Source organism: Astyanax mexicanus, chromosome 6, assembly GCF_023375975.1.
Source record: "Astyanax mexicanus isolate ESR-SI-001 chromosome 6, AstMex3_surface, whole genome shotgun sequence".
NCBI classification, from domain to species: domain Eukaryota; kingdom Metazoa; phylum Chordata; class Actinopteri; order Characiformes; family Acestrorhamphidae; genus Astyanax; species Astyanax mexicanus.
Genome location: NC_064413.1, coordinates 33604490 through 33610966, shown reverse-complemented (window position 1 = coordinate 33610966; position 6477 = coordinate 33604490).

Below are 6477 nucleotides of genomic sequence, written 5' to 3'. Positions count from 1 at the left end.
AACTGATCACTTTTGCAACAGATCAGATGTGATCGAGAAAGGGAGATGATGTATTTCATATTTTGTGTGTAGCTGATTTTAAAGTAAGTTCATTGTGCCCTCTAGTGGAGCACTTCTGATAAACTGCACTTCTCCAGACATGTCGTTTCTTCAAAATAATAATAACTATTATTATTAATGCAGTGTGTAAAGCTGTGTCACATTAATTTAATCAAGGGTTGGAAAAGTAACGGCGTGTTTAAGGTAGTTACTGTGCGCCGTTCAGTTAAAGTGAATAATGTTTGGAAAGTTAAAATAAATAAAACACGAGTAAAGTGAGGCGAGCAGAGCTCAGGCGCCTGTGAGCCTCGTAATGTTACCTGGATATTACAGATAATACGAGGGTTTACATCTGTGAACAGTCCTGAAATAAATGGCTTTAAACCCCACAGACGCTTTTCCATTTCAGCTGAAGGACCAACACTACACAGTTCGACTTTTCTAACAGTAAAGGTAAGCTGCTGTAATCAGTGAAACCGGTGTTTAGCACTTTAGTGTTTAAAAACAAATACATTTGATTTTAAGAACACGTTTCCGACCCAAAATCTTCTCAAAACTAATAAATTATATTAACTTTATAGCTGTAATTATAATAACTTTATTTAAGCGAGTATTTAGAGGTTCAGAAACGTCTAAAACGTTTTACTTAGCACAGCAGGATTTACTTGTATTACACTTACACAAACCAAGATGAACTGCTTGAATTTTTGCAGCAGGCGTGGCGTAAAGTAATCCAAAAGCAGTGTGTAAGACTGGTGGAGGAGAACATGCCAAGATGCATGAAAACTGTGATCAAAAAACTTATTTTTTTTCTGCAAATAAATGCTCAAAATTACAATATTTTTATTTGGAATTTGGGAGAAATGTTGTCCGTAATTTATAGAATAAAACAACAATAATCATTTTACTCAAACAGAAAAATAATTACTCCAGTAAAGTATAGATAACCAAGATTTCTACTTAAGTAAGATAACAAAGTATCTGTTAATAACATTACTTCACACAGATTTTTAAAAGAAAGCTTATTTTTTTCCTAGTATAATAATAACAACTCTAATAATAACAATTAATACTACTACTTCTAGTACTAATCACCATGCCAACATTTTAAACCTATACTTGCTGACGTGTTTATCATATGCTAGAAAAGGATCATGCAACTTTAAATTAATTGATTTATCCAATTTAAATGTGTAACATTGCATTGGTGCATCCCTAATTAGTCCTGAGATGCATATCTTTCTAAAGCAGGAACCAAGCTGACTGAAAGAGTAGGTGAGTGTTTGTGACTGTTAGAAGTACATAGATCTGTGTAGTTTTCGTGCATGTCTACAGTTTACTACAGTTTATTAGGGATGTTTTGTCTTTTGGTTATTTTAACCAGTAGCTCCTAAGTTTACTATATTTATTCTGCATATAGGATTCACATGCTTTTCCCGAAGAGGCTTTATTTATGTCACCTGGAGTGTAAAACAGGTAAGATGTTCATCTACAAATAACAAATGCATGAGTTATGCTTTTTGATGGACATAAACCTGATACATCAGAAAATGGTTCAGACACCTGACTCCATGGTGCCATCTGCTGTCTAATTCAATTTCCTACAATGAAGATTTTCTTCATTATTACAACCAAATTATTAGAGTTTGATCTTTTCAACATTAAACTAACCTCTTAATCCATCTTAATCGAGAAAATGGAAAATCCATACTAGAATTAGCTTTCCATGTTGTTCACATTATAAATGTTGTCTTTTAAAGAGACCCTTGCGTCTGGGGTTTTGCATTTGGCTTCACTAACTTTTACTTTCTGTATGAGGGTGTCAGTGGGTTTGGACCAAACATATTCCTATATTATGAATATTACCTCTATGAATCAGTGAACAGTGTGTGAAATGTGACAGCTGAAAACAACAAAACCTGTTTTGGTTTCTCAATTAATAAGACCTAGGTATTTGCTATTTTGGGGTATTTGCAGGGTATTTGCTCTCACAGCTGTTCCAGGGACCCTAGCATTTGAGGCGTGGCACTGAATTACAGTGTTGGCAATCCTTTATTACGCTGGTTACAAGAATTAACATCTGTAGTGCTTTTCTGGATTGTGTGCTCTGATTTGGATAGTATCAGTATCAATAGTGTCAGTATCCCTATTCATACAAACTAACTCATGTGGCAATGCCCCCTACTTGAAGGAGGTAAAACTAGCACATGCATCTTATCAAACTGCTGTTGATCGCTTGGGGGAAGCTCAGTCACCCAACTACGATACTTCAACTAACAGACAACCAGCACCACTTTGGCAGTGATGAGGGGTGCAAGGCCAATTGTACTCTCTCAAACTGTCGCTGCTGATGAAAGCACCTTAAACCAAAAGTGGAATTGTAGCAACATTAAATTTAGAAATATTTTTCAAATACTGATGAAATGTAATCACTTTTTATACACATTCTAATACATTTAAATGCTTATTACAATTTGATATTAAAATCTTCTAAATTATATCATCAGTGTAGATAGCATTTAGTATTTTAAACACATGGCAACTGTTTTTAAACCCATCTAAACAGCTGACCATTAACAGCTGTGAACACAAAGAAGATGCGTGACAAGCACACAAGGCACCCATATGCACCTTAACAGCAAAACAGAGCTCAGTAACAAATTCCCTTCATGTGTGCTGAAGTGCTTGGGCCTTTGTTTTTACCCCCTGCACATTCTGAGTTTACAACTTTTCCTAAACATAAACATACTGAAAGGCTGCTTTCTGAATCAAGCTTATTTAAAAAAAAAATAATTGCAATGCTTTGTTGAAGCTTCCTTAATTTTTAATGTCTTGTAGTAATTTTAATGAACTTCAACCTTAATAAACCATCACGAGTAATTACTCATGATATGTTAATGTTTAAATAGTAACATTTGTAGTAACCTAAGGATAAAATCAGAGAAATGTGTGTTAATGAAAAATGTTTAGTGCAGTTTTAATCTGACACTTCATATGTACACACTTTTTACTGTAAAGATACATGCCTTATTATCCTGCTGGTGCAGGTTCATTTCTCTGTAATTTTGTGTAACTAATCCTAAAAAAAATTAAACAACAGACTTCCCTAAGTTTCGTTCATTCATCTCCTGCTATAGGCCAAAGTAGCAGGCTACAGTAAATGTAAAGCAATCTAAGTGTTTGTATGGGGTTTGTAGTATTTTGTTCCAGTTGTGTTTAATTAGGAAAAATAATCAAAATCAATGCTTTTAAAAAGTATTTAGGTACCATCTCTGAAGTATGTATCTTTTGCTTTACATCACTGCATGTTTTTAGTTAATGCCAGGGTGCTGCTAAAACTCCTAGAAGTCCTAGAACTAATTTCAGGCTTCAGATCTATACAACCCTTTTGTACAAACCAGAGACAGTCTATGGTACAAACCACCTCCTCTTGCTGTCGCCTCCACATTAAAGACACAGAGCAGTGATGGCTGTTAGTGATCTGATGCTCTGTTGTTAAATTGGAGACATTTGTCTAGAAAGGCTTTATTGTGGGCGGATGATCTGTTGTTAGCTGACCACATGGGAGTTTCCAGCCTCCCTGGCTGGCACAGAATCTGGCTGAGAACACTTGGTGAGATTGTGGATTGTAGATGGTGTCTGGTAAAGATGAGCGGTGCAGTACAGTACATATGATATAGATTTACTGCCAGGGGGAGATTAAAGCACAGGCTGCCCAAATGCCCATTGGGGCTCACTGATTTGCTCTATGTTTTAGGCTTCATGCTAACATAGACTTCATATTCTAATTACTGCAGAACATCAGAATTTGTCATGAGTCTTGGAAAGTTATTGTTGTTACTTAGACTAACTGATATAAATGTTAAATATGTATATGTTGCAGTAGTTTATTCTTAACACTCCTGTTATTTTCTGGGTCAATATAACCCATTTTAAAGTTTAAAGATCTAGGGAAAATAGTTAAAAGTATTTTTTTTTAGCATGAAACTTTTTCTGCTTGCCTTAATTAGTGTAATCAACATATACTATAAAAATGGTTCATCTCACATATTTGCAACCACCCCCTGCAAAAACTAAAAATAAACAAAATTGCAATGTTATGTTTTAACTTTATGTAAAACTATTGTTTTATATGTTGGTCTTTTAAAAGTAATAAAGTTGTAAAACATTAAAAAAAGTTTGAACATGTATTGTTTTATAAAGAAACATGTGAATTGTCCTATTATGCTAATTGAACCACTACCTGTTAGAGGCAAGGAAAACAATTGCACTAAATATTGATAGAATAATTAGCAAAAAAAAAATATTTACACTGCTTGTAAGGATTTTTTTGCATTTCAGTCATCTTTTGGATAATTAAACATGCACCGGGTCAAACTAACCCCAGAACACCATTGCTGTTCCTGACAAATGAACATAATAGGAGGGTTAACATGAATAAAAACTAAATCTAAATACCCTAAAATATCCTGACTATTTTAGTGCCAAATCACAGGCCCTTGTCTATGATGTGCACCTTTACATCATTTTAAAGCAGATGCTATAGGATGTGAGACAGATCAGGAATGAACAGTAGGCCCTGTTAAGCCCTGTTTTTTGTTCTTCTTTCTTTTTTTCTTTTCAGCTGGTCTCAGTGTCCCTTAGCTTTCAGTCATTGCTTCTTGTCTTGTGGCATTAAGCTGCTGATTTGTCAATTTGGGGAAAAAGTCATTCAAAGCAATTACTAAGGTGAGAAGGAATGTGAGGGGGCAAAAAGCAACCCTTGACAGGATGGCCTTTAGGATTATTGTGAATCACCTTTCCCCCTGCTTATCTGAAACACATTTAGAACTGATGGGTTTCAGCTGCTGTGACTCCACCCCCTGCTGGATACCACTCCTCCACTCCCAGCTGGAGAACTGATCCAGGACTGTTCCAAGTTTACCCTTAATCATAATATGGTCAAACTGGCCTTGAAACAGTTGGAAGGCTGACTTCTTAGCTCTGCTCCACTGGGGGAATGAAATGGAGATGTTGGCCCATTTGGATGTGTTGTGCATTCTATTTTTAACTGAAGCAAAAAAAAATCCAGATTTTTGGCAAAAAGTACAGATGGCAGAGTGTGTGATCTGTAAATACGCACATCCTATCAGACAATGTTTGCATTCTTTTATCTACATGGCTGTTATGTTAAGGAGAGTGTTTATGTACAGTACAGCAAGTCTGCTTACAAAACCCTTGTGATTCACGTTATTCATGCTTTATTTAATCAATTCATCACTTTTATTTTTCAGCTGCAGATGGTTATTTCGGCTCTGACTTTAAGCTTAAGCACACGTTCACTTTTGCACACTGCCTCCAGCCTTCAGGAAAAAATGATCCACTTAAAATAGATTTTGGCCTCCATGTAATTGTAAATAATGTCCTGTTGAATTGACGGACTTGCCAGGGCTTTGATTGAATGCTCTTTCTTTTCCTGTGGCCCTGCAGAGAGGATCGTCTTTGTTGTCCTTTTCGCTTCCAGCACCCCATTCTGTGGCATTATCCTCCATTCAACCCTGAAGCTTCACTGATTCTATTATCCAGAGGCCCAAATCGAGACGTGGTCAATTAAAGCCTGTTGCTTTGATGGAGTCCATGCTGAGTTGTCCTTGGTGTCCCTGCCTCCCCTGACCTCGTATGTGCAAAATATGAGAGCGTTCTCTGCTTTCTGAGTTCCGTGTGCTGATTTATCTCTTCTCCTGCTGGGCAGCTGGGGCCAATTCGCTGGGGCCTACAGATACACCATACACACAGTGTGTGTGTGTGTTTTATGAATTGATCTGTCTCATAATAGTCAGGAACACCAGCTTTAATTAAGGCCCAAAGATTTAGGCCACAGGTGACGACCTGTAACCTGAAATCAGGCCAGACATCTTAATGAAAAATATTTTCTCTCTCAACCTCTGGAGAGGAGTTTTGGTTGGTTTTGGATATCATACATATTTAAACCTGAATTCACAGGAATCTTAACTGGGGTAATTTGATGATAAGATTTTTGCAGCTTTACTGCATTAATAGAAGCAGTGAATCTCAGGTCTACAGTCTCAGCCTGCAGCACCTCAGCATACCTGTGTGCACTATTGATGCGTTCCTCCTGACCTCATTCTTTCCCTGCCAGAACTCTTCCCCGTTCCTGCTACAGAGCAGGTTTTGAGAGCCGTATCATCTGCAGCTTGTATTCCGGACTCCTCCGAGTCTAAAGTTGGCCTAAAGCACTGGCAGTATATATCCTGAATATTTTCCTCCAGACATGTGGAGCTCTGTGCTGCAGGTATAAACCCCAGGCCCTCTGAGCTCTGGATTTTCTTTAACTCGTGCAGTGTCTCTGTGTATTTAGGAAAGCTAATATGAAACAGGTGAGAGTCTGGCCTTCTAAAACTACCTACTAAATATGAACCTCAGGCTGTGGAGAACAGA